Source organism: Natrix helvetica, assembly GCF_964273705.1.
Source record: "Natrix helvetica genome assembly, chromosome: 7".
Classification (NCBI taxonomy): Eukaryota; Metazoa; Chordata; class Lepidosauria; order Squamata; family Natricidae; genus Natrix; species Natrix helvetica.
The window spans coordinates 50,871,823-50,896,201 of record NC_138558.1 but is presented as its reverse complement, the minus strand read 5'-3'; the positions used below and the strand labels follow the sequence as shown (position 1 = coordinate 50,896,201).

Here is a 24,379-nt window from a genome sequence, read left to right as displayed (position 1 = left end):
TTAACAACTGTGGCAAGAAAGGTTGTAAAATGGAACAAACTCACTTAACAAATGTTCCACCTAAGAGCATAAATGTTGGGCTCATTTGTGGTTGCAACTCAAGGACTACCTGTGCACCATTGCACACAAAGGTTCACTGCCTATCATGAAAAATCCATCACGCAGGTTTACACCATGTGCACAGTTATTAGGAAAGTTGTTAAATTTTGTATTTTGGAGGATTAATGTTATTATTGAACAACTATAATGCTCTCAGTCAATTTAAAGCATTAATAAACCTCAAACCTGAATATTTAAGAAAGTAAAAATGAGGTTTTGGCTTTCTTAGGAAAATATCTCTGTGTGCACAATTAATGGCAACTATTAGTGTGAAGAATTATTACTATGCAACTAAATGAAAAATAAAAATTTGCTCATCTCACTCATTTCTTTGCATTGTTAAAGTAAAATAATAGAATAATAAGTGAAGAATTCAAAATAGAAGAAAGTGGCATCTGAGTCGAAGTGGAGCTCTGTACTCATTACTGATCCAGCTGTCAAGAGTCACTCTCATTTCATCAGTCCATAAAACCTTAGAAAAATATGTCTACAGATATTTCTTGGCCCAGTCTTGCCATTTCAACGTATGTGTCTTGCTCAGTGGTGGTTGGATTTTAGTCTTTCCTTACCTGGGCCATGTCTCTGAGCACCGAACACGTTGTATTTCTGGGCACTCCAGGTAGGTTGCAGTTCTGCAATATGACACCACTGGAAGATAATGGGTTCCTAGTAGCTCCACATTTGAGTCTTCTCAAATCTTTGGCAGTTAATGTGTGTGGTTTTTTTTCTCAACACATTTTTGCAACCCTGTTGACTACAGCAAAAAGTTTCATAGTTCTGTGATCACGCCCCAATATCTTAGCAATTTCTGAAAACTGATTTACAATTTTTCCGAGTCAGTTAAATCTCTTTTTTTTTTAGGAAAAAAAGCTGCCTAATAATTATACATACCTTGATATAGGGGGTTGATCTCCATAGGCCAAACCTTACCTCATTACACAAATACACATCACCTGATATGCTTATATCCACCAAGCATACAGGTCTATACAGCTTGGAGTTGGAAAATATGCATAAAATGATGATATGGTCAAAATATTCACTTGCCTAATAATTGTGCACAGAGTGTAGATATATTGTATATGGAAAAGCAAAATTTTCACATGTGGTTGGTCCCTTAAAATCAAATCTTTATCAGAGATAGCCATCAGATTCAAAGGAATTATATTTTAGTCTGAAAATATGTTATTCTTTATATTTGCTGGCGTTCCTTATATTGGTTGGGACTGAGGGAATTCTAATTTAAGAAAACTTTGAAGAAAACTTTCTTTTCTATAGTACAGTATAAAGTCTGAAAATTTTGTTGTTGATGATATGGGCCCTTTCAAACTGATTTGTACAAACAGTGTTGTCAGTTTTTGCAATTCTTGCCCGTAGAAAGAGAAGGAATGGCCTTGAAGACAGGAAGATGAGCTGCTTCCAAGACAAGATGCAGATAAAAGAGGACTGAGTTTGGGGCAGAAATTTAACCCGAGAAAACATCTGAGACAAGATAATCCCTAATTCACAGGAAGATAAAGGGAGGGAATGAGGAAGCACATTCAGATTTACAGGATTCTATTACTGTATCTTTATAAATAAAAGTAATATTGGCCTAAGATTTTATTTTCCTAGTCTGTTCTACTTTGAAGAGCTGACACACAAAAAAAATAAGTTTAGGTTTTGCTACTATGAGAGGTAGATAGCTATGTTTTAACTGATTGCTTAATTTATTCTGTGTGGAATTTAGGAATGGGTACATTTTAGAATAAATGTCATTGTTCTTGTCATTTTAGCAGAGGTAGTATTATTGCCATCACAATCCCTTTGTATGTATAAATAATGGAAAGGTTTTATAGTATCCCTTGTGTCAATAGATTCAGATAATAAAAAGAGTATTTTGAAATTTTGCCACTGAATGCCCTGGGGGAATTTATTATTGCTGTATATTTTAAGATCATGTTGCCCAAAGCTGATCACATTTACAACAACTAAATTATTTCATGTTTCATCTGCTTGAAACTGTCAAAAGCATCCGTATTGGCATGAATACAAAAGCAAAATTTTAATAAAACTACTCTAGGACTTAGGGAAAATCAAGGAACACCCAATTAACTGCAACACCCAATTAACTGCAACTGAAATTCTATGTAATCCATAGGATTTCAGATAAAAGTAGAAGACCATTACAAATATTTTTTTTTCCAGGAACAAATTGTTTATTTGTCCTTCCCTGTTCTTGTCACTTTATCTAATACATGTTTTGAACTAAATATGTTAATAGTGACAATAGCTATTAATATACTACTGTGTGCATAGTAGGATACAATATGCTAGAGCTGGCAGTCAAGAAAATTGATCAAAGCTACACAATAAGTCTGTAGGCATTTTTATTTTTATCAAGATTATCTAAAAATACTTCCTGAGTAAACTGAATCCAGCGTGTCATATTTGTTTTTTTATTTTCTTTTAACTTTGATTTTTTTTTTGGTCATTACAGTGAGAATGCAGCTATCAGAGAAAAACATATGTCTGAAGTAAGTTCTTTCCAACAAGCTATGTCAAGTTAGGTCTGTGCTATAAATTGCATTTTTCCCTTTCTTTGTCTGTTTTGAAAATTGTTTCTTTATTTTGAATGGTATTTTATTTTTATGAGCTTTGCTTTTTGCTGATCTACTACCTTACTAAGTCTCTCTGGATTGTTATGATTGTTGAATCCTATTTTAGCTTATTTGATTCATTGCTCCTCTGTGTACATTATCACCCTTTTCTTTGGAGCAAATATGAGTCAGCAAGATAGTTCTTTGTTCTACCTTTGCTTTTTTTATGGTTTCAGTTTTAAGGGGGACAAAATCATTTGTCTCGATTCCTTTAGATCTATTTTGAGATTTTGCTAGTTCATTTGTTCGGATGTTTTCTATAGAGCTGCAAATCATTCTTTGATCTGTCTTCATTAAGATGATGAACAAACATAAAAACGTCATTATAGGTCTGGAAAAGGTAATGCACAAAACAAAGCCAATGTGATGGCCTGTGAAAAAGACCTTGAGAAAAAGGGCAAAGAGATGCTGCCTAAGGAATGATCAGTTAAGAGAGGGTGTAGGATGTAGCTTATAACAGATGGAGAAAAAGGCTCAGAAGGCCCCTCTCTGGCAAGATGGCACACTTCCGTTGTCTTTATGAACTCTGAAACCTGACTCCACCTTTAAAATTCAGGCTTCCGGTCTTTGTCTCCGTGTCTCCCAGAGGAACCTCTTGTGGATTGGTATTTTTTTAACCTTCTAGGGGAAATTTTCTATCTATTGCCAGACTTATTGGAGAGATTCTCTTCTGCCTGGTTATTCTGCTCCCGGATTCACCTGGCTACCCTTCTTTTCTAATTGCTTACTTCATATTTGGACTGAACTTTTAACGTTATAAAGGATGGCATCTAAAAGACCCCCTCCTGGAAAACCTGGCTTTGCCACTTCTGCTCCAACATCCGCAACATCCAGTCCAGCCACACAGTCAAAGATAACAGAACTGATGCACCATAAGACTACAGAGATGGACTTTCAACAAATGCTTCAACAAATTCTACAGGGCCAGGAGGAAATCAAGAAACAGTTAAGGGAAATGAAAGATGAAATTAAAGAAAATCAAGCCCAAATATATAAGAACTCACAAAGACTGAATCTTGTGGAAGGGGGGGTGGAGGAGGTGAGGGGGGGGGTGGAAGCCGTGCAGAAAGGGAACAAAGATCTTGACATCCAACAGATGAAATTAGAATTTGAGAGAATGTCCTATTATCTTAGATTTCAAAATGTTATAGAAGAAGATGGGGAAAATATAAGGGACATCATGACAAACATTCTGGCTGACTATACACACAAAGAAAAACAACAGATGGGGTGGGATATAGATCTGGTTTATAGAGTGAACTCAGCTTATGCTAGAACACACAATTTACCCAGGGAGGTTCACATTAAATTCCTTAGAAAAACCACAAGAGATGAAATTCTGGGTGTACAAAGGGGGCAAGCATTGACATATTATGATATGGAGATAACCATTCTGAAGCAGATCCCTAAGAAGATTAGAGAAAAAAGAAAAAATTATTCGCAATTAGCGAATAAATTATACCAGAAAGGGGTGTGGTTTAGATGGTTGATGCCTGAAGGTATGCTGATATTCTGGGAGGAGACAAGAATCAGAATTAATTCACCCATAGAGGCGCAGGCCTTTATGGAAAAAAATAAAACACTCCTAGAGAAACCACCAGACACTACAACGGACACGCAGGACACGGGAGGGGCCAGAGCTCTGCCAGTGGAGGGAGATGGGGCAATAGCAAGAAGACTCAGATCACAGAAATAAATATGAAAATCATATTATTATAAATTGACCGAAAGTGAAAATGGAATTATATTTGGATTTTATATTGTAATGTTTAATTTGATTGAATTTAATAATAGAACTAATATGCTGATTATAATCAATTATATACTAATGCATTATATATAAATGTACGCTATGGGTATGGAGGGAGGGGGGCCTCACACACTTTGCAACTGCCAAAATTTGTATACCTGTCCATTTACCCTTTTCCCTATAAATTTTGAAAAACCAATAAAATTTTATTACAAAAAAAAAAAAAAAAAAAGAAGGCCCCTCTCTAACTGTTCAGGCTGTAAAGAAAACAGTAGGAGAATAGCAGTGACGTGCAGTCAGGTGAGGCAAGTGAGGCACATCATCAGGGCAGCGAGTCATTCGTTGGGAAACTTGCCTTTTGGGAGGAATGACCCAGCTTGGCTCCCGCTTTCAATCTGCCGCCCAACGACTGAACAGAGAAGCGAAGAGGCAGGAGAGACAACGCAGGAGCGAAGCCGAGTCATTCCTTCCAAGAGGCAAGTTTCCTATCGAATGACTCGCTGCCCTAGACTCGAGGCTCCAGTCCAGCCTGCGGTGCTTGCAGCCCCTGCCAGCTCCTCCAGGGACTCCCAAGCTCGGCACCAGAGAGCCGCCGTGAGAGAGGCCGGCCAGGTTGCCTGGGCGGCGGCAGAGGTTCCCTTTGTTCTTTTGGGTGCGGGAAGCGGGGGTGGGTGGGGGAGAGGCTTCCTCCTCTCCATCCGCTCCCCATCTGCGCTGCCCTCGCCCGACAAGCGCGCCCCGGATTCCACGCACCTCTGGCAGGTGGTGCCGTGGCCGAATGCCAGGGCGGAGGGCGGCAGGTCGCAACTGAGCATGCCTGACTGTGGAATTCTGGGAGTTGAAGTCCACAAGTCTAAAAAAATTGCTGCCTCACCAGCTATAAACCTTACCGCATGTCACTGGAGAATAGTACTTTCAAACTTGCAAGATTGATGTTAGTCTTCCCAGGCTTACTAGCCAGGAAACAGAACAGATCAGCTATTTCTACTATTGTAAGGCTACATGAAGCAATTCTTGGAAATCTGAAAATACAAATCTCCCATGCAATATGGGCTCCTCCATCTCTTATTTGATCATTACTTAAAACAGCATCTCTTTGCTTCATTTTTCAATTATATAATTATTGGTTATGACTGGGAAAAAAATTCTTAAACTTTCCTAGTGAGATACTGCTTCATTTGGACAAAGTTACATGTTAACATTAGTTTGCAAAATGTCAGGTTTCTGCAATGTTTTTATGCAACAGTGGTTAAAAATCCAGGGAAAACGAATAGGAGAAGGAAGACAAAAAGAAATGACACGTATGCTATTTATGCAAATTATATCTGTCTCTAGTATAAACCAAACTGAGATACCATTTTGAAGTGTCACACTAAAACACTTTTTAATCTGAAGAGCTGAATGTTTTTTATCCAGATTTAAGGACATTGGAAAATCAGTGAAGGCTAGACTGACTTTTCTGTGATAAAATCATGCTGGTCAAAAGCACAGAACAAAGTCAGTTTCAGGCTTTATTTTACTTTGCAGCAAAGTCTATAGAAAATAGTGTCTATTTTTGTTCAATGGAAATAATTCCTATCTAACAACTCTAGTTAGTGGGATAAGAACATCTTGAGCATTATAGGTAGGAAATTATTGTCCAATTGCCAAAAGAAGTGTGCCATTTTTAGTTCAAGTGTAGTGTAACAATGACTCTGATAGATTATTATGTACTCTCACTGAAAATATTGGAGATCCAATATTAAAATGTAGATATCCTTTTTTAAAATAAAAAGGTACAGTAGCAAAATCTTTTAAATTATACAAATACTGTTGTTCCAGTGATTTTAGAAACTTAAGGAGAATTTAAACAAAAACCACAAGGCTTTGGGAGCTAACATGGTATCCATAAATGCTTTGAAATGCCATCTCCATCTTCCTTCCTCCCTCCCTCCCTCCCTCCCTCCCTTCCTTTCTTTCTTTCTCTTTGTCTGTCTTTTCTTTCTCCTTCCTTCCTTCCTTCCTTCCTTCCTTCCTTCCTTCCTTCCTTCCTTCCTTCCTTCCTTTTTCACTGTTGACAAAGCTGGATGGAGACTAATGAAAATTAGTCCAAGAGATATTGGTCAGAAACTTCCAGGCTAAGGATTTGTCAGATGAATCAGTATGAAATCTAACTTGCCAATTGTCTTTTTGTATCATAAGCACAGCAAGCACACATTTTTTTCAGATGTCTAGATCAATAAAGCTGTAGACCAGTCAGTTATTTTATTTCAATCACAGGTATAGAATACATAGCAAGTTCCTATCTTGAAACACTTTTATCTGATTTGTACCATAGAAGCTTTAGCCTCAAAATTATCCTATTGAATAACTGATTGGAAAGCTATTATTCTGCTTTCAGTTTATACAATATAATCTTGTTACAAATGACTCTGATGGAGATATGCTTCACATTCAGATATAATTGTTCCTCTTTTTAATAGAAAGACTTTAAGAGGAAATTGTTATTTCTTGACACCTTTTCTGATTTTACTTTCCTCATAGTGTGAGCAGATTTTTTTTTAAAGACATACATTATGTTCTGAGGAATATATGTCTGTATTATAAGGAATATATGTATCAGGAATATATGTGGATTATAAAGAATTGTATTGTTATGAATTTCATGATTATTATCATTATTCATGACTAATTAGCTCAAAATAGATCTATACTAGTCTCCCTTTATTTATTTATCAGTACAAATACAACACAAATATAAAAAGGCAACATTAAAAATAAAAATATGGTTTTCTGCCTGCATGGTCTTCTGTGATGAGCCGAAGGACAGAAAGGCGGAGTAGTGACCTTCCCATATTTAGGCATACCAGGGGTTGTAACACAAATACATATATACATATGCATATGCATATGCATATGCATATATATATATATATATATATATATATATATATATATATATATATATATATATATATATATATATATATATATATATATATATAATTTTAATCAGTCATTTTAAAAATATATTTGAAACTATTTTGATTATTTTTAAGTACTATTGGATGTTACTATTTACACAACAGATGAGGTTGATGTATCTCAAATTATGTGAAAATGTGTATATATTTTAATAATAATAATAATAATAATAATAATAATAATAATAATAATAATAATAATAATAATAATAATAATAATAATAATAATAATTTTTATTTGATTAGCCGCAACCCTCTCCCGAAGGACTCGGGGCGGCATACAATCAAAACAAATAAAAATACACATAAGACAAACATATATACAAAAAGAACAGAGACATATACATATGTGCATGGAGGAGAGTTGACTTATAAGTGAAAGACAATTAAAAACACAATTTAAAATCCCCTTAAATAAAATTACTAAATTAAAAAACCCATCAGGAGCGATACGAAGTTATGGTTGAGCCAGGCCAGCTATTTGGAAAAGGTGGGTCTTGAGCTTGACACGGAAGGAGCGGAGGTCAGTAGTGGTCCTAATATCCGGGGGGAGGTCATTCCACAGGGCTGGGCCCGCCACAGAGAAGGCTCTGCTCCTAGGCGCCGCCCCATGGCACTGTCTGGTGGACGGCACCTGAGAAGTCCCTCTCTGTGCGAGCGGATGGGTCGTAGGGATGTATGGGGCAGAATACGATCCCGCAGGTAACTAGGTCCTGAGCCATGGAGCGCTTTAAAGATCGTAATCAAGACCTTGAAACGCACTCAATAGACCACAGGAAGCCAGTGCAGCTCGCGCAGGAGAGGTGTCACATGGGAGTACTTGGTACTCCCCATAATCACCCGCGCGGCCGCATTCTGGACCAACTGCAGTCTCCGAGTGCATTTCAAGGGAAGCCCCATGTAGAGAGCGTTACAGTAGTCCAGGCGAGACGTCACCAGCGCATGGGTGACTGTGCGTAGGGCGTCCCGGTCCAATAGGGGGCGCAATTGGCGCACCAGACGAACCTGGTGGAACGCCCCCCTGGCCACGGCTGTCACATGTTCATCCATGGACAGCCTGGCATCTAGGAGGACGCCCAAATTGCGCGCCCGCTCCACGGGGGCGAGTTGAATGCCCCCAATGGCCAGAGATGGAATTATCTGGTTGAACCGGGGAGCTGGAACCCACAGCCACTCCGTCTTGGAAGGGTTGAGCCTGAGTCGGTTGTCATCCATCCAGATCCGTACGGCTTCCACACACCGGGACATCACTTCGACGGCCTCGTTGGGGTGGTTCGGGGTGGAAATGTACAGCTGAGTATCATCAGCGTACAGATGATATCCCACCCCGAAACCACGGATGATCTCACCCAGCGGCTTCATGTATGTGTTGAACAGGAGTGGTGAGAGGACCGACCCCTGTGGCACCCCACAAGTAAGGGGGCATAGGGTCGACCTCTGCTCCCCTGCCAACACACGTTGCGTCCGGCCAGAGAGGTAGGAGCCGAACCACCGCAAAACGGTGCCCCGGACCCCCAACCCCTCCAGTCGGCGCAACAGGATACCATGGTCGATGGTATCAAAAGCCGCCGAGAGGTCTAATAGGACCAGGATAGAGGAACAGCCCCTATCTCTGGCCCTCCAGAGATCATCTACCAACGCGACCAAGGCCGTCTCTGTGCTGTGCCCAGGGCGAAAGCCGGACTGGCGCGGGTCTAGATAATCATTCTCCTCCAGATGTCGTGGAAACTGAGAAGCCACCACACTCTCTACAACCTTCGCCAAAAAGGGAAGGTTGGAGACAGGACGATAATTGGCCAGCTCCGTAGGGTCCAGGGAAGGCTTCTTGAGCAAGGGTCTCACCACCGCCTCTTTCAAGGCGGCCGGGAGAGACCCCTCACCCAACGAAGCATTCACTAGGCCCAGGAGCCAGTCCCGTGTAACCTCCCAGGATGCCAGTACAAGCCAGGAGGGACACGGGTCCAGTAAACATGTGGTAGGTCGCAGTCGTCCACGCAATCTGTCCAAATCCTCGATGACAACCAAGTCAAACTCCTCCCAAAAAGGTTTCTCAAGACTCGCCACTGGCGTCTCGACTGGGCCACTGAAGGGGACCCAATCCTTCCGGATTTGAGCGACTTTATCCAGCAGATATTTCCCAAACTCCTCTGCCCTACCCTGTAGAGGGGCCTCCCGCGGCCTCTGAAACAGAAGGGAGCGGGACACCCGAAACAGGGCGGCAGGGCGGTTCTCTGCGGATGCAACGAGAGCGGCACAATATTGACGTTTGGCCGTTCTCAATGCCACTAGGTACGTCCTTAAATGGGCTCGTACCTGTGCTCGGTCAAATTCGGATCGGGAGGATCTCCAACGACTCTCTAGGCATCTCTTGCGGCGCTTCATCACCCTTAGCTCCTCGGTAAACCAAGGAGCCAGGGTGGATCGTTGCCGCCGGAGAGGCCGCAAAGGCGCCACCCGGTTCAAGGCCCCGGTAGTCGCATTATTCCACCCGGCCACCAGGTCCTCTACCCGAGGGCGGGTCAGGGCTGCAGGAGGTGGCCCAAGCTCCGTCTGGAACCTGTCTGGTTCCATCAAGCGCCTGGGGCAGAACCATCTAGTGTTTTCTGGTTCCGCCTCCCCGCAGCGAGGGGTAGCACCAGGGAAGTCAAGTCGGAGGAGTGAGTGATCTGACCATGACAGAGGAGTGATGGTTAAATTCACTCCTCCCAGATCACTCAACCACTGGCGAGAGACAAAAACAAGGTCCAAGGTGTGACCTCCCTCGTGTGTCGGGCCTTGAATCATTTGAGTCAGGTCCATGGCTGTCATGGAAGCCATGAACTCCCGAACCCCCTCTGATGCTTCTCCCACCGACGGCAGGTTAAAATCCCCCATCACTAGAAGTTTGGGGGTCTCAACCGCCACCGATGAGATCAGCTCGAGGAGCTCAGGCAGGGTCGCTGATGTATGGCGGGGAGCCAGGTATACTATCAGCAGGCCCAACTGCCTCCCAGGGCCCCATTTCACAACAAGGGATTCACATCCGGACGTCTGTGGCACAGTGGACTCCCTCGGCTCTAAGTCCTCCCGGATAATCACTGCTACCCCACCGCCCCTTCCCCGGGCCCGGGGCTGGTGAAATGCTTGGTAACCTGGTGGGCACATTTCCACGAGGGGTAACCCTCCCTCGTGGCCCAACCAAGTTTCCGTTATTCCTGCGAGGTCCGGCTCTCCCTCCAAAATTAGATCATGAATGAGGGGGGCCTTATTGACAACGGACCTCGCATTGCATAACAACAGCCTCAGGCCCTGGGCCTGCAGATTCTGACCACCTAGAACGCGGGGGTTGGTACAAGCGACCGGGTGTAACCAGCACCCACGGTCTCCCAACCGACTGCGAGTTGTTAATCTGTCCTCGTATCTGCCCCTCCCTATGACTGTTGGAATCAAGAAGCCCTGTATAGGAATGATATCCTCTCCCCCCTCCTCCTCTCTGCTCCTTCTGCTCAAGACCCCACCTGGTGACCTGGCTCTGTCATCGCTCCTGATCTGACCCACCCACCCCTCAACCCCTCAACCCCTAAAAGAATTTTAAAAACATTTAACTAAAAAACCCCTAAGTCTCCGCTTCCTCTACCTCTCGGGATTAATGAATCTGTCATCAAGGTGGGCCCTTGAAAGGGCGGAGGGCCACACCTGCGAGAGGGGGCACTCCCGCAGTAGGATTAGGTCTAGCCTAGAGTACATATGCTGTTAAAAATTCATCAGGGCCTAGGCTCTGTGCTGCAGATGGTGTGGTCAATACGCCATAGTCCAATAAAATTGAAAAAGCCGGGTTCCGGTGCAAAGAGAATCATCCAGTCGAAGATGAGGGGGGGGGGTAGTGATGATAATAAGCTGGTCAGGTGCCGGTTAGTAAGTGGGGGCTAGTGGGTGGTCAATGGTGGATGGCAAGGGGTAGATGGATTTTTGCTTGATAATGGGCAGGGGCAGATGGTCAGTCAGATGAAGATAGGGAGGTAAAAAACCTCCAGGGCGCGCACGGATGAAAAACAGGGGCAGGTGTTAGTCCAAAAGCCAGCAGGGGGGGGGGTAAACGGAACAGTCAAGGAGGTGGCTGGCAGGAGGTAAAAAACTCCCCTGCCAAGTCTGATGTTAAACCTCCTGCCAGTTCCCAACAAGCCTGCCAGTTCCCAGCAAACCTCCCCCCCGGCCTCCAAGCAGCCTCCTGGAACGCAGCCCTTTTCCTACCAGGCCTTCGGAATTTAGGTCTTGCCTAGGCCTGCATCCAAGTTGTAAGCACTCCAGCCAAACCATTACAAGCCCCAACGCCGCTCCTACCGGCCTCCAGTCCTTCCTGCTCCAGTCCCTGGCTTGCTCCAAGCCACAAGCCTCCAAAAACGACCACAGCACGCCCCCGCACGCTCCAGGCGCCATTTCTTTGCCTTTCCCCATTCTTCCGAGCTCCTCCAAACCTCTCCGCTCCCAGAACGGCGAACTCAACTCCTCCAGTCTCAAAAATGGCATTTCTGGGCGGCATCTCTCATCGGCAGCTCACCGGTCCACTCTCCAAGCTATTTCCAGGTCTTCAAGCCACCCTGGGAGACCCCCTTGGGTCATAAAAAGACCCAGGGTGGCTGTTTATTGGACACCTGGCCCCCATGATGTAAAAAGGGGGCCGGCAGCACTCCTGCTCCCTTAAAAGAGCTCGTGGATCTAAGGAGCTCTCAGGCAGACTGCCATTGCTCCAGGAAGCTCCTCCTCCAGGAGGAGGAAATTTTCTGAAATCAGTATGCGTTTTTGGATCAGGTCAACCAACATGGTTATGCTGAAATGTGAATGGGACAAAGAAAGTTCATGACAGTCTTCCAACAAAAATGAAACAAAACACCTATCTATAAGTGGATCACCTTCTCATTTCTTAGAGACCGATTCTTTTGAAACCCATCAATCAAAATATAGGTTTTGGGGTCTCAACAAGCAAAACAAAAACAAAATTCAGTTGCCAGGTTTTTTCTTCTGACTTTCAGTAGATAAAAAAAATGTTTTCAAAAATATTTTAAAAGATTCTAACCTCATAATATCAAGGAACTTCCATGTAAGTTTACATGGTTGGATTTAAAACTCAGACCAGCAAATTATGAAATAAGACACAGTTATTTCCTTCAACTAAAAATCTTCTATATATAAACATTCTCTTCATGAACATTCAATTTGAATGTATCTGGCATGGAGCTATACTTCTAAACAGAAAAGCAAATGACAGCAGATTTCTGCCCAGAGTAATCACAGTCATTTTGGTTCTTTTGTAATAAGATTCATGGTTGTTTTTTTTTTATATGGACGGATAGGTCTCGACTCAAAGCTATTCATTGTATGACTATTGAAGTTGCAAATACACTGAAAAAACTATTTTACAACCAGTCCTTGAACTTATGACCATCACAGAATCCCACGGACACATGATTAAAATTTGGGCATGTGGCAATTGGCATGTATTTATGATGGTGCCATGCTCAGGGGTCATGTGGTAACTCTTTGCTATCTTTCCAGCTTACTTTTCATAAGCAAAGTCATATTTGAATAATGACCATATGATTCACTTAACAAATGCAGTGGTTCACTTAACACCCATGGCACAAAGGCTCATAAAAATCAAGCACAACTCACTTACTGGTAACTGCCTTCTTTACCAATGGAAATTCTGGTTGCAGTTGTCGTTGTAAATTAAAGATTACCTGTATGAGAACCTAAAAACTGGAATCTTATCAAAACAGCCATTTATAACTGAATGGAAATTTAATAGAAAAACTGTTTTTGTTAAGATAAAAAAATTGATGTCAGTTTGTAAACTGTTCTTAAATTAGCACACAGTGCTCAGAAAGCAGTGACCTCAAACTCAGTTAATAATAATACTTTATTTACAGTCACAGACCAAAACACGACCACTACAAAAGAGACACAGCAGCCAGTCACCAAAAGCCCAACTAAGGGAGGTTACAGCTCTCTCCTCTAATGATCACAGCTCTCAAGAAAAACCTGGAAACCTGAGAGGTGATGTACGAGGAGACATCCCCAAGGCAATGCACAAACAAATCACAGCCATCAGGACCAGAAGAGACGATTTCAGGAAGAGATAGTAACCTAGATCTGTCCACGCTATACATAGGACAAAATAGAAGGACATGCTCCGCTGTCTCAACCTCCGCTCTGTCACAAGGGCACAGCCGCTCATTAATCGGGAGCCTCTTGAAACGACCATCCAGAAGTGCTGAGGGCAAGACATTGAAACGAGCTAGGGAAAAAGCTCTTCTATACTTGGGAATGGTTAGGGTATAAAAATAGGAAGCCATCCTCAATCCATAGTTATTAACTTGGTTGAGAGTCAGGGGGGAGCAAGTTTTATTGGCTCTGGCTCGTAGATGTTGTAAATCAATGTCCACAAGCCGTTGGACTATCCTAAATTGGACATCCTTGAGGTCGTAGTTTCCCAAGGCATCCTCCGTGAAACAGCATTCTACGGTAAAAAGATCTATTAATTAGATTATGAACATTTTTTTGCATTTGAAATATTGGTTTTAACATACAAACTTCTAAGATGTGAGGATATACGTTAGTCAGAAAGTACTTCTGCCTACCATTAAGAGATCCTCTTTCTGGATCATGAGTAATATGATAATTAGCAGCAGACAGATGGTTGATTTGCAAAAGATGATCCAAAACATTGTTGGACATGATTTTAAAAATGCTACTCCTAATTTGTTGCTGCTGCTGTTGTCTTTGTTTTGCTTTTATACATCTTCATTTGAAATTTTCCTGAATACCCCTTGTTCCTAGCCTGAAAAAAATCATGTCTGAGCATGTGAAAGTAAGTTTCTGTGACACTGATATTATAAATATATGCAAGTACTATTTCCTGTTAAGAAAATATAATCTGCTTTTCAAAAACTGATTTTATGTAAATTGTCATTCAAAAGGTTTAATAGGGTTGGCTCAATCCTGCTTAAATAGCATCTAAAATCAAGAAAGACTTAGCTCCCCAGTGGCTAATAAAAATCTCAAGAAACAACATAGCCCATTAAATGGTTGTAACATTCCAGTTTGCTTGATTTAGTTTTTTTAAATTCTATATTTGATAGAATTTCCATTAAAAAAAAGCACACAGGTTTAGAAGTAAAATGCAACATACAGCTTTCCCACATACATCTTATATATTCAAAGCTCAGCTTGACGTTGTGACTATAATTCAGTCTTTCTACCCTCCACTCCCTGCTCTCCAGAACCAGAATATTTTGATGTAGTATTAGGGTTGCCATGAGGAATTGTTAATGCATAATTTATACATGCAATTAAAAAGCATTTTTAACCAAGTGTCATAACACAGTGACAAGTAAATTAGACTGTGATTTACAGTAACAACCATTGCAACTTAATTTAGTGTCATTCTGAAGGAAGTGACAAAAACAGCCTCCTCAGAACAAGACAGTGGCTTCAGTAAAGAATGAATTAATTTCTAAAGTGCTAACAGACTTGAAAGATACTTTGTGTATGCCAGTGGAGTCATGATTAATAATTTGGTTTTATAGGACATCAGTTGAAAGAATAGTGCTGCTTCTTTTAATCATCCAGGAATATTCAGGCAAGTTACTGACATGAATGATAACACCTCCCTGCTAGGAAAGGTCTGCTTCAAGTTTGTGAAAAGTGCCTTTCACATAAAGGAAAGAAGCATATCTGAAATTATTGCCTTACATGTACAGAAGCTATCATTAAACAGATGATAAGGACAAAACATGAAAATAAAAAAAGCATCAAAGGGAAGATTGCTAAAATAGATTTATCAAGAATATGGTAAACTAAATTAATCTCTAAATCTTCTTTAAAATGTTCACAAGAAGTGTACTGAAGTATACTTGCAAGAGTCCCAAATTGGAATAAAACAATGAAGATAAAGGTTTGGGTAAATTAGCTAGTTTTAAGGAATGGCAAAATATGTCAATATTGTCACTGATTGTTATTCAGTCAATAGCAGACTAAAGATGACTTTGCTTTTGGGGAGCCAACAACCACAGTGAAAAGAGGAGTAGTGAATGGATCAGCATCTAAGAACTCATATCCAGATGAAAGAGAGGAAAACACAACTTGGCTGCATAGGGAATTTTCCTCGGAAGAGGTTGTAAAATGGGGGAAAACATCCTACCTAAGTTGTGGTTCAGAGTCTTCAGAAGGACATTGGGTTCGCTTAACTTTTCAAAATTAACATTCTAGTCCACCTGCTTCCTGTGTAATATTGAACACTTTATAAAAATTATAAGTGAAATTTGAAATGAAATGAAATAAATCCTCCCATATGAAGTTTTTTGAGTGGAAAATAAATAGATGACTGAAGATTGACTATAGAGAATGGGAAAACTAAGGAGTACAATTAAAGGAAAAGAGACTCTCCCTCACCCAATACAATGGAGCAATATTATTTGACTAACTAAAGAAATTAAGGCTTTTAGGGAACAATGTGCTCAAAAATTACTTTCAAGATTGCCTGATATGGTAACAGAGGATATAGAAGAACAACAGATTTTATTGGATAAAACAGAGACAGTGGCTGCTTTGAATGTGAATTTGGAATTTTTTTTTAAAAAAAAGATGATATGGAAAAAATGTCTTAAGGAGATATACAAATAATAAAATAGGAAGAGTGATTAGAAAGCCCTCTTATCTTTGATTTACAAAAAAAAATGTTGACTGATAAATTATTTCTGAGAGGAGACAAAAAGAAAATGAGAAAAAATCAGCTTATGGAACATTCTTTGATGGAATTAAAGACCAATAAAAGTAAACAGGAGGAATTCAAAATTGACTTATTTGATCAGAGTTTAAATATATATGTTGTGGAATTTCGAAGTTATTCATTCAGTTGAAACATTGACTTTCTGCATCTTACCTAGAGAGAGATGTGCATCCTGTGTTTTTTTTACAGAACCATTGGTATGTTTTGCATACTAACATTTTTAATGGAAAGACATCTATGCCTTGACTTACAAGTTCATTTGAGAAGCAGATAGCAAAAAAAAAAAATCACTCAAAAGTATGCATCAAAACAAGTGTTCAGTTTCCATATAGTTGATCATGACTGTGTATATGCACAACATTTTCTTTTGGAAGAATACAACCATTAAATAAATGTATGCTAATATAGATGCACATGTACTTGGCATTAAGTTCCATTTCATTCGAAAGGATCTATCTTTCCTAATAAATATGTTACTTGATTTCTGAATTCTTATTTTCTTATAAAGTCTTTATTCCTTTTATTTGATGCCTGAATGTAAATCCTTATTTCTGACTATTCTCATTTTCCACATATAACGGTGACACAAAGAGTACAAAAATCTTTTCAATACCCTTCTATAACTGATTTCAATGACATCTTATAATCATTTATAGGTTTGGCAATAGAATAATAGTTCAGAAAAACTGTCAGTGAAAATATCAGTTCAGGGCAGTGAATGGCCCAGTCAAGTAAAGAATGACATAGATTCATCATCCTTGAATGTTTCTCAATTTTACTGACAACCTATGCTTACCATCTGTTAAAACTGATGAGGGATTGACAGATAAGGGTGTTTTGCTTTCCATTATATTTCTGTATTTTGGCAAAACGTTGCTGTGTGTTTTTAAAGCCTGGATGTTATTTTCATATTCACAAATAGTGTAACTAATGCACAAAGAATAATTACTTCCAAAACTTAACACCCATTTTTTTCCTGTAACTTTGAACATAGTACACATTTTTATATCCACTGTTCATTGGAGAAATGTGTTAAAAAGTAAAAAAAATATATATGCCTCAGTTAAATGAGCCTTAATTATGTCAAACTGCATATTCAATCCTTTGTTTCTGTATTAAATAGCTGTTATATTATGGCTATCGTTTGGTCATTGCAGCTGTTAGTCTTTTTATTATGTACTAATTTGAATTAAATTGCTCTTATTATCATTGATTTAAATTAACAAAGGGAGAGATGGAAAGAAAAAAAATCTGTATGATAACCTTCAAAATTATACTTTATTCATTTTCTCTTTGACATCAAGATTAATTATGTTATATAATTTTGATTTGTTGGCAGCAAAAATATATTGTATCAAAAAGAATGTCATAGATTAACAATAATTGAACACCACCTGGTTTTGATTAAATTCCGCTGCATATATAATGCTTAATTAAGAATATTAATCCATTGCTTTAATTCAGACCTCTGCTCATAATTTAAATATTATTTAACCTCAGACCAAGTGCTGCCTCATTAAAATATAGATTTTTTAAAAAAAGATTTACTATACATCTTGAATAGAGTGCCTCGTTTAGTTGAAAGTAAAATTAAATTTATAGCTGAAGAGAGGTAAATAAATCAGTTGAGTTTGTTATCATCTTGGGCATAATTGTGTGATGGGAAGTAATGGTCCACAATTTTCAATTCTGTCAATTGCCTACTTATTATTTCAATTTATATGGCCAGCCATTTCAAATACGTGATTTAAAAGCTATATAAAATAACAAAAACAATATAAAAATCATTCAAAATATACAGCAAAAACCAATAGCAATCAATATTACCTCTGCACAAACCCATTGAGATATCTACCATAATTTCCAAAGGCTATCTCTAAAGCCTTGTGAAATGCCATTAGATAATGTTTCAAAAGGCAGATACATGACAAGGTCATCCTGAATCTTAATATCTTTCCTAGTAGGGTTTACATGTTACATAGTTTAATAATGACTTAATTTATTTTAATCATTTATTTGGTTTCATAGCTTGGCATTTAATAGTTTTAATAGAAGAAAAATGTAACAGTGTTGAATGATGGACTCCTTGTTAATTTTTGAGCTTAGTTGCTTGTTTGCAGAACATTTCATTACCCGAATTGATGATATGTAATTTTGTTGTATTTATTTTGTACAATGAGAACAAAGACTATACTATACTATATAGGTAGGTAATATCATCAGTGTAGTGAATGTAGGTTTTTTCTGTGGGACTTGTGGTAGATTGCCCTGCTCGGATGTGGTGTTGGTGGGATGTGTTTTTTCCTTGGTAGTTCCTTGATTATAGCATTGTTTCTGCTTGATTTGTTTGTCTGGTTTTAATACCTGCTTATGTTGTTATTGGCTGATAAAAGGGATGTATCTTTTTGTTTCTTTCTTAGCTTTTTTATTGTCTCTTTTGAATGATGTGTAAATGTGGTTTATCTGAATGTGTCTATTGAATACTGATTTGTCTGAATACCAAGCCTCCAGTATTCCCCAGAATGTTTGGTTTTTGGTTCAAAACCCACATTTACTAGCATTGATGATATTACCTAGCCAGGTAATAAAATGTCTGCAAGTGCATTGTCTGCTTGAGTTTGACAACCAAACTCAAACAGCATCAACATCTAACAACTTTATTTTCCAGTCAGTAATTTAATATACTAAAACTGTCAGCCGATCTTAAAAATTGATAAGATGCATCCTATTTTTATTTTTAATTAGCTACTGTTTCTTTAGATTCATTTTTAATACCAGAGGGAGTTTACAGTCTTTTTCATCTCAAAATTCAATCACATGTTTACCCAAACCTTTTATCGTTTCAGTAGTATAGTTTGGAATGCCAGTATTGGAAAAACATTTTATAATGGCTATTATTCATGCCAGTCTTCTACTTTCTATTTTCTAATATACTATTACTTTCCATTTAGCTCTTTTAAATTTGGAGATTAGGAAACCAAAAAGGATATAGTGTCCATGAAGTTTTTCCAAGTTTAAATAATTATAATTAAGAACGAAGGGTTGTATATTATTTTTTATATCTGTACCTCTTACCCCTTAGAAATATGAGTTTGAAGTGATAATGGAGAAAGCTTCAATTTAGCTATTTAGAAAGAAGTGGTTTATATAGAAGTATTTTGTTATGCATTAGATATATCTTTAATGCAGCCTCTGAAAACACACCATAAACATCCATCTGCAATAAATGTCCATTTCTTTTGTTAATTTTGTCTCCATAGTGTGACTTCCAAAATCCTCTTGCACTGTATATGGAAATGCAATTGTCTTTTTATCAATTTTTCATTTCCTCTTTTTTTCTTCGGGAATGAAGTAGATCCCCCCCTAGTTGTTTTCACAACATTCTTCTCTTTTTTTTCAATACAGTTTTGATCACATTTTAATCTCTACTCTAAAATAAACAACTCCAATCTTTTAATCTCTTAAGAAGCACATAAGAACAATTTCTGATTTGTGAAGTATGCAGTCTGGGGAAGATGAAAGGGTTCTTTTAAGATATCATCATGTTTATAGAAAAGGACTTTGTGCTTTTGTTGCTGACTACCTATGTGTACATTATTCTCGCATCAAGAAAACAATTCCTTGCTAAATTGTTCAGAGAACAGAAGGGCACAAAAATGTGAAAATAAATGCTAGAAAAAACTAGTCAGAATTGGGTTACAGTAGTGAGCAGTTTACATTTAATACTTGATAACAGAACTAAGGTTAGAAATGGCCCTGAATGTGCTTTAAAATGGTTTTTTGGGGAAAGACTGTGTTAGCTATACTATGTTAGATAATGTTGGTAACATCTCATATCTGATTTTAATCAAATTAAAATATAATTCATAAAAATAATATCTGGCAAAAATGCATGTTAATATCAATAAAATGCAGTCTTACCTTCCACAGTCTTGATGCTATAATAAAAACAAAAAGTATGCTTCCTTGCAAAATCCATTAAGCAGCTATATAGTTTCTATATTAGTATAAGGGGGGGGGGAATCCTTACTAAACTTTATTAACACTTCAGTATTTTGTAATGTACTGTAATACTGAGAAGTTGTCCTCTTGTCCTTTCTTGAAATTAAACAAACTATTGTTGAATTTTTCCTCAGATTCCAAAAGTATCTTTGGCATCCATCCATCTATCCATCCATCCATCCATCCATCCATCCATCCATCCATCTATTTTGTTTATTGTTCATCTCACCATAAGGTAACGTGGAGTTAAGATGCAATCAAAGTCATCTATATGGCTGTTTAAATGAATGAAAGGACAGTTTGTTATCTAGTCTTCCTGAAGAATACCCATGTTTCTGTCGCTAGTCATTTGCTTGATTTTTGAATTTGATTTCAGCATTACTGTAAACTTTTAAATTTTTGAAATATATACCATACCTACGTCTGCATACAAAATGAGATTAAATCAATAAATGATATAGATCATGTATTTTGCATGTATTTTGTATTTGCATTTCAAACAATATCTCTCAGTTATTTTGCTTGATGATGGCATTAGCATGAAATCATTTCCTGTCAAAGGAATATCGTTGAAAGAAACATCTTTCATATTGGCATTTTCCTATGGAGTGCATGCTTACTGTATGTAGCAAAATGAATAAATTAAAGCCATAGTTCTAATACTAAATCATACGATTCAGTAGAAAATGACAATGTTCTCTTTTCAGAAATATATTAAAAGTATGATGACATACTTTTAAGATAAGCATCTTTTAAAGCATATGTTTCTTTCTTTATTGGTTTTAGATCAAGTTTTACTTTAAAAAAAATTAGAAGCCTGGGAAATCCATACATTCTTCATGTCAGAATATTAGTACTGTCAGACAAGTTGGGAGAGCCAGTTTGTGTAATGGTTTAAGGCACCAGACTGGAAATTAGGAAACAACAAGTTCTAGGTCTGCCTTAAGCATTTAAGTCAGCAGGATGATTTTGAGCCAGTCACTCTCTCAGCCTTAGGACAAAGGAAATGGCAAAATTCTTCTGAAAATGTTGCTAAGAAAATCACATGGCCTTATATCAAACAGTTGCCAGGAATTAAGACTCACTTGACCATACAATTGGGCATTTTTTGGGAAGGTATTTAGGGAAGGTATTTAGGGAAAAGATTTCACTTTGGTTGTTCCTCATGTTTTGTCATTACCATTTAGAATCTCTGAAACAAAAATCAAAAATTTGGATATCTACTTTATTCCAATCATTTTTCCCCATCCTTAAACATGATGGCTGTAGGATTCTTTGCCAGGTATTTACATACCAATGTTTGTACCTTGCATAGGATAGAGTATGCCTAAATGACTGTTTAATTGTATTTGAAGTGGTTAGGGCAAATGAATCTGATAAGAAAGAGTTTATTCTAGCTAGAAGGCAAGTCTTAATACTTCTTCCTACACTATGGAGGGAATGATATTTCTTTAATTTTCCCTTTTACCTTGCCGAAAAAGCAGTTGCTTTTTAAGTAGAAAAAAGAGAAGTGTAATTGCAACAAAGAAGTGCTCTAGGAAAGTTTAGTAGCATCTAAGGAATACGCTGGCTACAGTGAGATGTCAAGCAAGATGTAAGTCCACCTGCACTATTTCTTCCTTAATCAGGGAAATTTCTGGATCTGATTTATATGCAGTTCTAAATCTGTTAATGGAAAACAGGGACTATTGAGATCAATGCCTTATAGCTGAAAGATATCCATCCACTCCCATAAGTTTGATTATTGAATTTATACAATAATACAATAGTAGAGTTGGAAGGGACCTTGGAGGTCTTCTAGTCCAATCCCCTGCCTAGGCAGGAAACCCTATACTGTTTCAGACAGATGGCTATCCAACATCTTCTTAAAGACTTCCAGTGTTGGGGCATTCACAACTTCTGGAGGCAAGCTGTTCCACTGATTAATTGTTCTCACTGTCAGGAAGTTTCTCCTCAGTTCTAAGTTGCTTCTCTCCTTGATTAGTCTCCACCCATTGCTTCTTGTTCTACCCTCAGGTGCCTTGGAGAATAGTTTGACTCCCTCTTCTTTGTGGCAACCCCTGAGATATTGGAACACTGCTATCATGTCTCCCCTAGTCCTTCTTTCTCTTAAGCTAAACATACCCAGTTCCTGCAACCGTTCTTCATCTGTTTTAGTCTCCAGTCCCCTAATCATCTTTGTTGCTCTTCTCTGCACTCTTTCTAGAGTCTCCACATCTTTTTTACACCGTGGCGACCAAAACTGAATGCAGTATTCCAAGTGTGGCCTTACCAAGGCATTATAAAGTGGTATTAACACTTCACGTGATCTTGATTCTATCCCTTTATTTATGCAGTCTAGAACTGTTTTGGCCTTTTTGGCAGCTGCTGCACACTGCTGGCTCATATTTAAATGGTTGTCCACTAGGACTCCAAGATCCCTTTCGCAGTTACTACTACGGAGCAAGGTATCATCTATACTGTACCTGTGCATTCTGTTTTTGTTGTCTAAATGTAGAACCTTACTCTTTTCACCACTGAATTTCATTTTATTAGATAGTGCCCAATGTTCAAGTTTGTCAAGATCCTTCTGTATCTTAAGCCTATCTTCTGGAATGTTGGCTATTCCTGCCAGCTTGGTGTCATCTGTAAATTTGATGAGTTCCCCATTTATTCCCTCATCCAAATCATTGATGAAGATGTTGAAGAGTACTGGGCCTAAAACAGAGCCTTGGGGTACCCCACTGCATACTTTCCTCCATGTAGATGCAGTTCCATTGAGGACTACACGTTGAGTGGGGTTGGTCAGCCAGTTACGAATCCATCTGGTGGTGATGCTGTCTAACCCACATTCTTCTACTTTATCTAGTAATAGGTTATGGTCTTACCTTAGACCAATTTAAATAATGACCTTGGAATCCTTGGTTTTGGTTAGTATTCTAAATAAAATATTGTTATAAAATATTATTATTATAAAATAAACAAATAAATATTGTTCCCATACATCACCCAGTTCCAGATTATTCTTAGTATTGTAATTTGAGTTACATATCTTTGGAGTACTGGTAAACTGATTATTTGTTTGATTAAAGCATCAAGGGTTTTTTAAAAAAACCTCTGTTGACAATTATATATACATTTGGAGAGAATGAGCTGAAATAATGATTTTAATAACGGTTGAGATACAACTTACTGTCTTGGAGAGAAAGAAGAAAATGTTATGAAATTTTATTTTTTAAAGATAGCATGTGTATTAACTATTTACTGAAAGTAAAATATGAACATTCTCTCATAGTAATGAAATTCATTCCGTATTTCTCTTATCTAATATTGCTAACTAAATTCTGTATGTTATATCAAAAAGGTATCCATTTTCTTTATTGAAAGACTAATGATGCATCACATTGTATATCTTGTCATCAGAACCAATTTTTCATTGTTTAACCTCTAATGGACATTTCAATTCAATTGGTAATGAATAAGAACTGATAGGGAATGCACTATAAGACTTAAAATTAGAGAGTAATTCATTCATTATGGAAAAGATGTGAGGATTTATTCCTTTTTGAATAAAGAGCAATCAGGATTCTTTGTAAGGAGCACAAAACTCATTTTGCACATGAATCTTGTAAATAGCAGTGGGTAAAGGGTTGTGTAGATGTTAGAATTTTGTTGTCAATCATATATACCTTACCCAGATAATGCTAGGAATGAGACAATTTAAGATCACCAAAATGTAGGGTTATATAGTAATATTTAAGTACAATTATTATTATATGTTCTATAGAAATGTGTTAAAAGATTTCACTCAGACAAATCTTATTTCCTTCTTCAAGAAAATGACTAAATTAGTGGATTCTTTGTTTAAAAAATAGCCTTCATTGTTTCACTTTTAGTCTGAATTCTATTACATATTTAATTTTTGTTACCTTTCTATGATATATTAGGAAAGGACAAGGCTATTTTGGAAACATTTTTCTTTCCTTTTCTATAATTATTCACACTATTTGACAGTACGAAAATGTGCCCTGTTTCATTTATTTATCTGTCATAGCTTTAGACATTTTTTAGGACTATTTTGTAAGTCTTTGTCACAGGGGATGTTAATTGCAAATGATACACTAGTAGCAACAAACACAGTAAAATATAAAAAAATGTTTTAGATGTCATGAGGGCTTTT

At 38.2% G+C, this 24,379-nt stretch overlaps 1 protein-coding gene across 2 annotated transcripts in view; it reads left to right on the top strand.

Annotated features, from left to right (window-relative positions):
* GALNTL6 (polypeptide N-acetylgalactosaminyltransferase like 6) overlaps positions 1-24,379 on the top strand; it is a 588,124-nt gene that overhangs the window by 72,433 nt on the left and 491,312 nt on the right. The gene's annotated exons all lie outside the window — the stretch shown is intronic.